We start from the raw sequence: 12,152 nt of genomic DNA on the forward strand, positions 1-12,152 counted from the left end.
ATAGAACTTTTTCTCTATTATTTTTACAATAAAAAAGATTTTCTTTGTACAATGTGATACTATGTAGAATGAAAGTTGAGAGTTTCTGAGATTATATAATAGTATAAAATCATAGAAGCTTTTGTGCAGAAGCCAAAACATCACGATATATATTTATCCAGTTTACTTTATACATATAAAAGATGCACATACATCGCATCGCATTTTCTTAAAAGTATTGAATTATTGCCTTTGGAATCTCAGCTTTAAAATCTGTCATAACGCGAGATAATTACGCGTTAAAACAGATTGCGTGCTCGACCCTTCGGAACGACTGGCGGTACAGCTATTGTCGGTGAAGGAAACTACCGCTGCAACTGCAACAGTTTCCACGATCTCGGAAACGGAAATAGGGGCGAGCGTATACCACGCAACGTCGCCGATAAACAATCCGCACGACAATTTATAATTTGCGACGTCATAGCTTTACTGTGTCGTTAAGCTACGGCCGTTGTTTCGCGAAGACGACATTAAAAGGAACATTTATGGCGACCAGTCGAGTTTCTGTGCCTCGTATAATTCCGTAGCATTTGCAATGACCGAGTGAAGTATTGTAGAAAAACGAAATAAACTAACGATCGCACATAAATATCCATTTGACCACGTCAAATAGGATTTATTTTTCATTGTTTAAACTTGCAATTTCGAGCTTGTGAGATGGTCAAGTGTGAATTATATTTAACTATCCTAACTTGTATTTTTATGATATATATATATTATTCCTTGTTTTATTATAATCTAGAGATCACATTTAATTTTTTATTTTTTGAATATTCTACTTAATTAGACTTCATATTTTATGACTTTATTATTGATAAATTTAATACCATTTCGTATAAAAATAAAATTAAATGTTTATATGCGTAGAACAATATTATAAATATTATAATCTGAAAAAGACATATGAATAGTTAATATTATATGACATATTTTATGAAATTATGTGACGCTGAGTTATCACCTAAAGAAGCATTCGACCTACTACATTAATATCAATCTCTTATCTAGTGGCAACGTCAATACTTTGAAAGTGGAGCAAGTAATATTATTCTGTGGTTCAGTACGTCGCAGAAGTCATCAGTCCACAGAACACCATTGGCTGACCTAATTTCAGAATATCAATAGAAAGTTAATAGTTATTACATGGTGTACATAAGAACTCGTGCGTGTAAAAGCGCGCGATAGTGAAAACCGAAATGCATAGCTCGGGGAACGTAATCCTAATCGGTCACGACGAGGCGCGCTACGCTTAGCTTAACCCAACCGAATCGCTCGAAAGTTAGTTTCTATGGCACACCAGTTGATATGTAACATCGCGCATGCTGGAAAACCGATAATACGTCTCGCCGAATGCAAAGTTGTACGAATAAAATGCGATTAGGAAAATGCGTGCCAGTTATTACTTCGATATGCGTTTCCGGCATTCTTATGTAAATGTCAAGGACAGCAATTGCGACATTAACAATAAAATTGGTTTGCCTTCCGCGTTATTCTGTAAGGAGTTATTTAATTCGCCATAATTCATATAATAAAATTTATTTCAAAAAAATTCAAACTAAATTCAGGCAAAAAGAGCCAAATTAAAAATTTATTTCAATAACAATTTCAATAATGATATAATTACTTTTTATCCATCCATCTATGTGTTTATTATATAGTCTAAATACACTTACTGATTTTTTCTATTTCACGTAGAAAATAATTAATCTATAGAGTTTTGATGCTATTTTATTCTAGGCAAGTACAAGTAAAGTACATATATGTACATATTTGTATTCGAATTTGCAGTATACCTATGTTTCTCCAAAAGTCTTTATTTCTGAAGAACTTTTCACAAAGATAACGACGATCACATAACAACTTTTTTTAAAGCTATTTTTTAAACTTGACACGAACTACTTGCATCCGTATGCGATCTTTTCTTCTCTCTCTTTCTTTCTTTCTATCTTTTTGTGTCACTAAACACAAAAAAATGATAATTTCGTGCAACTGAATGAGTATACATATATGAAAATATTATCGTTCTAAATAACCGTATCATAATCTCGACAAACTCCGTTTTCTCCTGATTTCGCTCGTATTTGTTGATTCACGTCTGCATATTCGGTCGCATTCCTTTCGGTACAGTCTGCGAGCTCTTCGAGTAAGGCGTAACAGCCATTTTCGGGCCCGCAAGCCCGCATATTCGTGGAATAGTCATGAGTATTGCGGCGCCATAGACATACCATATATCGAGTATATATGTTTGGGAAAACGAGGAAATACGGAGTGGTGGTCCGTAGATGAAACTGCCAAGAATCCATCACCGCTGATGATGGATTCATAATGATGATGGATCATAAATATGTTCCCGTAAAACAGGATAGTCAATCAAAATCTGCCGCCACGTAAAGAAAGCTTCGATTTTACAGACCGAAGTAGTTGTACACTGCAAATAAGGTCGTATTTGCATATAGATAAAGTTTACTAGCACTAAATTTTACTTCTGTACCTAAGGCGAAAGAATTTTAAGATTAACAAGTTCGATATCTTTTCTTTTTTTTTTAAAGAATGTCGTGATTCCATGTACACATAGGAAACGATTCTAAATACATATTATTATAGAGGCAACAAACGTCTAAACGTTCTGACAGAGGTATATAATCTACAATATTCAGTCTATTACAATTCTTATAATTTGGTTTACGCATCGTATACTTTCTTCATTTACTTTCGAAATTTCTAATCGTAAGCACATCGTCGAAAAGTCTGCAATAAATGTTTCTACATAAATTACTGTAAAACGTAATGAAAGTTTTATTCACAACAGTATAACGTAATAACGAAAATATCTAAGAATTCCTCTAAGATGATATTAATCCTCCATTGCCTTCGAATGAGATAAAAGCTCATATCAGAGCCAAGTTCACTTAACATGAGATTAGTTTCTTTCATTATGATTGATTTTTCAATCCAATCTTAATTCCAATCCGTAGTGTGATATGGACTTAAGACTGTGTTGATCTGAAAAAACACTAATACAGTAATATATGTACGGCACTGCGCTCATGTGAGAGTACTAATGTTTGTTTGCTGTACGAGAACAATAGAGGATCAAAGAAGTACTATTTTAAAAAAAGATATAAGCCTGAGACGCGGAATGAAGAAAATGTCAGATGTCAATCTTAAAAATGGATTGTTAACATCTTTTGAAAAGAGGAAAGCATAAATATTGTTGGTGACAATCCGTATTTCACTTGTGCTTTTATCATTTAAATACATATCATTCTTACTATTCATAGACACACACATTTATGGATTACTTATATTTTATTTTACAGTCTGTTAAAAAGTCACAAAAAGATGAGTAACATATACATTTTTACTATTTCATATTTTTTTCTATCTATTCGATATAAAGTAGGAAATTTATATGTAATATAGAAATTGAATACTGTCGATATTGTAGATTCAATATAATAATAAAACTGCATCATAATTTCAAAAAATGATGATTATCGTGCGTCCAGAAAAAAAAACTCGAACGAAATTGCTGAAGCAAAGAGACGACCTGATCATGAAATCGTTAAGCATAGAACCGTGTTTTTTATCAGTACAATAAACATCAAACCGTAAATCTCATTCTTGTTTTACAGTAGAGAAAGAGAGAGAGAGAGAGAGAGAGAGAGAGAGAGAGAGAGAGAAGTAAAATATAACGCATTTATTTCGTGTTATATCATCAATTTTGGCGCATTTTAAAAGAGATGTATAAGAAATATTTTTTAGCATCTTTACAGTATATTTGAATTAAGAAATGTTTAGAGAATTGTGAAAGATTTTACTGTTCTAACTATAATACTGGTAATTTGCTTCTAATAGCAATAAATTAATTAACAGCAAAACTTTCATTAGTTTATATTAAATATACATGCAATATATGTAATATATTGTAATAAATGCATATAATGTGCGCATATGCATAATGTACATAATGTATATGAAGGATCCTAGAAAGTAAAAATAACTAAATTAGCAATAATAATTGCACAATTTATACACTAATAATTCTAAATTGCCTATTATAATAATAATAACTCATTAATAATAATATTGTTATGAAAATTATATCATAATTAATGTGAAAAGTGTAATGTCTCACTGCAGCATTTTTATTTAATCTACAAATATAAGAACGGGCTAGAATATTTTATTTTAAAAACTTAAACAATCAATTTACTCTAATTACACATTATATGATACCATATATAATACCATGCATAGATAATTATACCATGCAATAAAAATATATCTCTTTAAAAAGATAAGTTAAACCTATTTATTACAGATAATATTATTAAGTACATATCACAGAAAAAAAGTATAAGCAAATTCAGAAAAATTTTAAACAATAATCAATAATTACAAAAGATACTTTAACACAAAAGAAAAGAAGTCAAGCCTGTTAATCTATCTCTTGCCTTTCATGTTAAAATGCACTTATATTGTTAGGTAATCGTACACACTGTTTAGTTCGACAAAGGGGAGTCAAGTCCAAAATACCAAACGCGAAGTGAGATTCATACTTCGAAACTTGGTATGCATGATGCGTAAAGGGACGCACGGGACACAAGTAACATTTGTTTCGGGATTGCAGCATTCCGAAAGGAAGTCGACAAAACCGTGTATGGGTTGTAACATGGTGGACGAGATTTGAAACAGAAACGGGGACAGTCAAATATCCAGGAAACTCGAGAATTTCTCTACACCCTTTTCAAATCCTTTATGCGCCGCGGCCGCTGCGTTACGCTCGTCAGGAACTCCTTTGAATTATTCACCGATTTAATTTTAAATAAATAATGTGTGGTAAAAAATGCACAAACAGTTCTTCAAATAATACCTCTGTTACGGAGGACTCGTTTAAATTGCTTATCTTTTATGAAAGTTTGAAATGGCTATGACACATCAACCTTTGTTTGTGTGAGAATATAGAAAGAATTAAAAAGATAATTATCAAAGTGTAATAAATCCTGGATAAAATGCAATATCTCGGACTCAAATGTCGCTATTCTTAACACATTTTTGGTGCATTTATTTTTCAAAAGCATTTATTTCAATCAATTGATTTTTCATTCATGAAAAAGCTGTGTAAAAGGTTTTATTGTTGACGCTTTTCTACTGATTGGTTCTCTCATTGCGCTGACTTCGTGAATCTGTCATCGCACATTTTGACAATTTTGTGTATCAAGGGGTTAATAGTGTAATGTAATGGTAATAGTATAATATTAAAGCTAAATAGCGCGCGCGTCTGGTGATGTCTAGTTAGTCTAAACTTATATTGAGTACGTATTTCACATTAAATAAATAAAATTCAGAACTCATGCAATTATATTTAAAGTTACATAAGTGGGGAGAATATAACACAATGCATAATTCGCATGTAAGCCAATATAGAAATAAAAAATAGTTAAATCATATATTTCAATTTCATCTATTTGAAGTTTACTCAAGACATAAACTGCCTTCTGCATGCAAATGGAAACGTCATCTACAGATAACAGAAACGTTGAGACGCAGGATCTTTCAAATTTTTGCAAGCAGATACTTAATCGCTTACTTTTTTCATGCGCCACTAAAAAGAAGATAAATTTTCTCATTTTTTATTGCACACATGTACAAGCAAGTTACGTCGAGGCGTCTTAATCATGATTTTTTCGTCGATAGTATAATAAAGTCGTTTACGGCGAGAGCCGCGGGAAAAAATGATCTAAATGCACAGCGGTAGAGCCACTTGGGCTAATTTCTTCATTAACCTCACGGCACAATGGAGCAATGCTCTTTCATAAGCGCGCAACGAACTGCTCGTCCGGCACAATCTAGCCACGATATAGCACTTAAGACCACCTGACGGTGTGGCTTAATTTTCGTTTCATTAGGCCACCACTAGTAGTTTGTATCATGCTCTTCGGCACTGAAAGTAAGGTATCACGCGTAGGAAAGCATAATACGACACAATTGAAGATCGAGAAACACGATAATAGCGCGCGAAATTACTCAGAGTAAATTCAACTAAAACTACATATTATTACACAATTTTTAAGTCTTGTTTTAATGACTACCTGAAAGTTATTATACGCGAAGAGGACTTTAACACATTGTTGACCGGACGTTTTGTGTTGAAACTAACTTAATGACCAGCTATTTTTTGTACAAGCAAATATTTCGGAAAAATTTCGTTTATATATTTGTATGTATAAAAGGCAAAAAAAAACAAACCACGATAGAAAGTGAAGAGAACGCAATCACAATCACAAACCCTATAATAAAAACTTCAATAATTTTAAGCTCAAAAAGTTTTGTACGATGATTTAAACTATATGCCTCTTTAAGTACGAGTGAACTTGTCACCAATCAATAACATTTGGACAACAAAAGACCGATACGTCTCCTACAGTCAATAATATATTAATTGTTGCTGCAAATTCTGTTTTATTTAAACACAAACGCTGAAAGTATTTATTTAAGTTTCTCTCTGTACATATATGTATATATTATATTTCTCTAGAAATTTTTAAATTCTCTAGAAATTCTTTGCTTACATAGAAAGTTACCTCTTACAATTGGAACGTGATATAACTGCTATTAGGTAGGATTTTATCAACTTTACTGAAAGAAATTCGTGAGATATCGTGAAATTGATGATAGATGAACGAATAGATTTGAAGAGCGATACTAAGATTATCTTCGGAGAGTTTTTTCATTTGAAACAAGTTTCTTTAAAGCTTTTTCCAATAGACGTTCTCAATTCTGATGTTATCTTCGTAAGTCTCGCTCGTCTTTAACCATGTCCAATAGCAGTCTGGAAATCTTCGCGAAAAGTACAAAGGATTCACGATGCTTTGGGCGACTCTGCTTCGACAGGAATTTTTCTTGCGGAAAGTCCCCGCTACTCCCAGAAATTGGCTCGGATGTATTTTGACCTATTTGCAACTTTGGTATAGTTAAACATACGATTCTCTATAGCATGATATTTTTATAAAGTAAGGCATATCGGCGGTGATCCTAAATATACAATAAATTGAATATTATATATTATATACACTGCTGTGTTGTGTTGTCAGAATGTTTAAACTTTTGTCGCTGTAGATATTTATGTATGTATATTTAAAATAATTTTCTATGTGCATAGATGGAAATTCTGGATGCGACAACATTGACAACGAGAAATGTACTCGTTGATCCTGTACCGCTCTCTTGCGACGTCGTTCAGAAATGTCAAGCAGGTCCCAACATTACCAGCATTATGCGAGAGCTAAATTCTTTCTAAAACGCATGTTAATATATTATCTGGAATATTTAGTCTAATTTTTCAATGATAGGATACTGTTGAAGATAACTGACACGTGCAAAATTTCTATAAATCTGTCCTTGTAACAAATCTAATAACCATCTTTTAGATTTGTAAAAATATGGTACGTTACATGACTGGGTTCAAAGGTTGTTTTGAAAACGTGGACTCGCAATCAACTGATTAAACTGCTGAAACATTCGTAGCACGACGTGTAGAATAGTGTCCGATTTGGGATGCGTCAAGCGTGATGGAAGTGACCAATGGATGGAAGTTACCACGTGAAATTTTAATGGGTCGAAAAAGCGCATATGAGAGACGAGGCTACTACGAATCAATCGAATCAAAATTTTGTCGTTACAAACTTTAGGTTTCAGAACTTGCGTTAAATTGATTATATATAGAAATTATATAATCCCTTCCAAAAAGAGAAAAAAGGAAGAAAAGAGGCTCAAAACAATCCAACCAGGAAATATGTTCATGGATCATATATATGTATATATATATATATATATATATATATATATATACCTATATATATATCTATATATATATAGGTATATATAGAGCATTCTGAGTTTAAAAAGTTTTCCATTAGAGAAGAGTACAGTGAAAGCCGATATAGCCGAGTCAAACGGGCTTGCCGTCTATTTTCAAGCGGAAGTGCTACGAAGTGTAGTCAAGAATTAATGTTTTGCATGCACATCAGCTTGTCCAAACTGTCTAAAACTCATTGAGCGTTAATTACACAGGTCGACAAAAAGAATTTTTGTCAAGTAACTCTAATCAGAGTAGGTAGACGTTTCTAAAGGCCATTGCACGTAACAAAGTTTTAGTCATAATCGTAAGGCCGTAAAAAAATAGACCAATCACAGTCGATTATTCTTCGAGCTCAAGGAAAATAATCGAGTGTGATTGGTCTATTTTCTTACGGCCTTACGATTATGACTTAAAACTTTGTTACGTGCAATGGCCTTTATAGACTTTCAGTCAGAAAAACAAAGCCGCTATCCAAATTTCTCTATCACCGTCAGGTTTTTATAATTTATTATTTTGAATTTTAAGATAAGAAATCAGAAATTCATAGAAAAAAAATGTTTAATAAATCACTAACTTAGAAGACGTATGTTGAGCATTGCAAAACGCCTATGGTACCTCAACCAACTCTGCGCGCATGCAATACGTAAAAGTAGCGATAAGAGATCGATAAACGAGTGTGTGCGTGTGGAATGGAAAACGAACGGCAGCAGTTTACGATCGTGCCCGTCGCGTAATTGATCGAGTCCATCGAGTCAAGAATGCGAAACTCTAAGTGGACAATGCGTAAAAGTATTTTATTGCCGACCGATTGATTGCTATAAAAACATTTTACTGCCGGTTAAAGGAGGATGTTTACGCAGCGTACCGACGTGTACATACATTACCTTATCGAATATATTCGTATCTTCATTCACGGCGGAGATTTTCGCCGAGTAAATTGCACGAAATAAATCAAGTTTTGAAAGAATCTTTAGAATATTATATTTTAATATAAAATATTTCTGTTCTATTTCCTAAATTAAGAACAAAAAATATAAATAAAATAATTACATTAATTTTTACAAGAAGAAATAAACTGTGGGCGACTAAATGATTATTCGATTAGTTTTAGACAAACTGCACTTAAAATCCATAGTTACATATCAAATATGTTTCTCGAAGATTTCACTCAACAGCGACCTTTGCTCTTATCATATTTCATAAGAATAAACTCCGTTCTAATCTAAAATAGTTTGCTGCGCAACGCCAAGTTAAACAATATCTCATCGATTCCGAGAAACGTACTTTATACTCCAATTTATACTTCGCCTTCTCTCCTCTCTCCCCAACCCTCTATTACAACATCGAGGACGTCGATTTCCGGCCAACATACACCCCATGAAATACTCATGAGCGCGGCGAATAAAAATTCTGCCGCGCGCTCGTTTGCACACGCAAAACCCGGCTAACGACCGACCGGGACCGTCCTTAATTACGCATTCCTCGCGTACGCGGCCCCCATTCTTCCCGCGATTCGCGAGGTGCCGCGAAATTTTCCCTTCCTCGCGTAGGAGGAGAAACCGAATGGGGGCAAAGCCGAAAGATCGGCGCCGTCTATAGAAAAGTCGATAACGGATATGCGCTCTCCCGGCACGTCGACGAAGCGGCGATGAGAAGAAAAGAGAGAAAGAAAGAGAGAGAGAAGAAATAAAAAATAAACAGCGATGACGCGATTGTTCGGTAGAAGAGCTTCGCAGCGGCGATGCAGCGATGCCAAAAGGAGACGCGCGGCACTACGTTTTCCCTTTCCTTCGCTGTCGCTGTCTTCTTTCGCGACAATTAAGCTTAACGAGGCGCTGTTTGCCGGACGTATTTGAGGCGGCTTCCCACTTATTAGCGCCAGCACGGCGCTAACTCTCCGCAGCGGCCCGTGCGGATCGTGCGTGTTTGCTCACCGTCGCGTATGTACCGTCGGCGAAGACGAGCGGACCCGAGAATAGCGACCTAAGACTGCGCGGCGCGGCGGTGGCTTCTAAACCCGCTTCTCCGTCTCTGGAAAGGCGCGAACCGTGCGTCCGTGTGCGTGTGTCATGTCGTGCCGTACACGCGCGAGCCGACACCGAGCAAACAACCGTCATTTACATACGCGGCTTCTTAGCCTTTGCTTAATTAGGGGAACGTGACGCATGATCGTCGCACCATAGCTTCTGCCATTCTCTTCTGTCCTCCCCGAGATTTTGCCGTACACCGTCTCGGATTCTCTTGCCTGAGCTCCTCGAATACGAGGAGAGCGAGAGTATTATCGTGGTTTCATTTTTACGGTGGAAATAGGTATGCAAAAATTGGGCGCAGTTCTGCAATGCGGAACCAACTGCGGAACCTTATACTTTTCCGCTGAAGCATATTTCGCGAAACATTAGAAATAAAATTCTGCACCAACATTATTTCAAATTTAATGACGGAATTATAAATTCTCCTCAAATACAATTTTAAGTGACATATGCGTTCTTAGAAAATCTCCTGTCCTATTCATGATTATACTTAGCAATACAGAATTAAAAATCACGAAAATGCTTGGTTCCTTATTACACAACTGTATACAATTATGAAAAGAATAATTATATTCTTATGAAAAGTTATAGTGTGCCAGAGATTTAATAGAATGAAATTTGTTGATATAATATCAATAAAGATAGATATTTCCTAATTTATATATTAACGGAAGCAGCAGTTTATGCGTTTATCTTCAGCCATGCTAACTATATCGCTCGAGCAAACTTCGATATAATTATCTTAAGCAGTGTAGAACAAACGAAACGATTATACTAACTGACTAACAAAATAAATAATTTTGGAAAATTGCGAAACAAAAACGATATAAATTATGGGAAAAAGCATTTTGCTTTCAAGTATCGTTTTATATTGTTGCAAATTTACCTAAGTAACAAAATGTCAGTAGTTAATTGTATCAATTTTTTTCTTATCAAGCGCTTCTTCGATCTTCCACTTTGTACGAAACTATATCTGATTCTTCGTAATCTTAACGTTATAGGAAAAGTTGTAGTCATTAAAGAGGAAATGATCGGCGGGAAATTGGCGGTAAATTGTGCAAGAAGAATGACGCAGAAAGAAGCGCCAGTACCAATGAGTTACGATTGGCAAACATCGGTAGCGTTTCGCTCTGATACGCGGCGCCTCGTTGATCATTGTTATCTACGAGTTCTTTGGAATGTACGAAAGATTGCTGCGAGAGAGAAGATGATTTCCTACTTGCTTCTCCATCTTCGTTATTTCTTCCCGTATCTCGGTCGCCGTTTTATCTCGCGGTCAAATCGTTCCTACCTAGGAGCCAAATATAAATGCGGATCTACAATCGCAATGAGGAATATCCAGATAGAGAGAGAGAGATCATCGCGTTTTATGTAAAGAACATGAAACTTTTCTTTAATCCCTCAACAGAATTATCGGCATAATTTGGATGATATAGTTAAATTATTTGTACAGTTCAAGTGAGATGTGAAGTTAATTGGACATAATATTTTTTCGTGAGTTTAAAATTTCTTAGTAACAATATTGCGAATCGACTTTGTTGTGAACTAACGTTATCGAAATATTTAAATTAATTGAATTAGAATATATCTATCATTTGTTTGTATCTCTAAAACGTGATTCAAAAGAAAGCGATCTCTTCTAATCGATCACGCTCGAAAAACAAGTTATAACTGAAATTTTTCTCAACGAAAAGTCGGAGTCTAGTTTTGAGCAAAAAAAAATATCGCCTTACGCACACAGGAAGTCCCTAGCAAAATGTATGTCAGACTCGGTTTTCAAGAGTTTGCACATGAAGTCATCATTCCTGTCACTGAGCGGACAATATGCCACCAACGTGGAAATCAGAATCTTCGCTGTAGGTCCACGCAAAAATTCAACAATATTTGGTCGTGGCCACAATGACGCTAACGAATGTCCTTCGCTCAGGGGATTTTCGTCTCGAGAAACCACTTGGCGTTCCCCTGACATCACCGCTCCCCGGAAGTAGGGCGACATTTTTCAGTCATTATTTAGCAACCTATATACAAGTAGCACAAGATTCCTTGCGTAAACTGTCGCAATAACTATCGCCGCCGGGTTTCAATAAAATTTGAATAGCATGCATATTAATATAATCGGCACAAATTCTCTAAACACCAGCAAAAAATATAACAGAAACAATATTATTCATCTAATCTAAGAAAAGTTATTCATTTTATAATCTACTAATCAATTAATA

This window comes from Temnothorax longispinosus, chromosome 3, assembly GCF_030848805.1.
Source record: "Temnothorax longispinosus isolate EJ_2023e chromosome 3, Tlon_JGU_v1, whole genome shotgun sequence".
Lineage (NCBI taxonomy): Eukaryota > Metazoa > Arthropoda > Insecta > Hymenoptera > Formicidae > Temnothorax > Temnothorax longispinosus.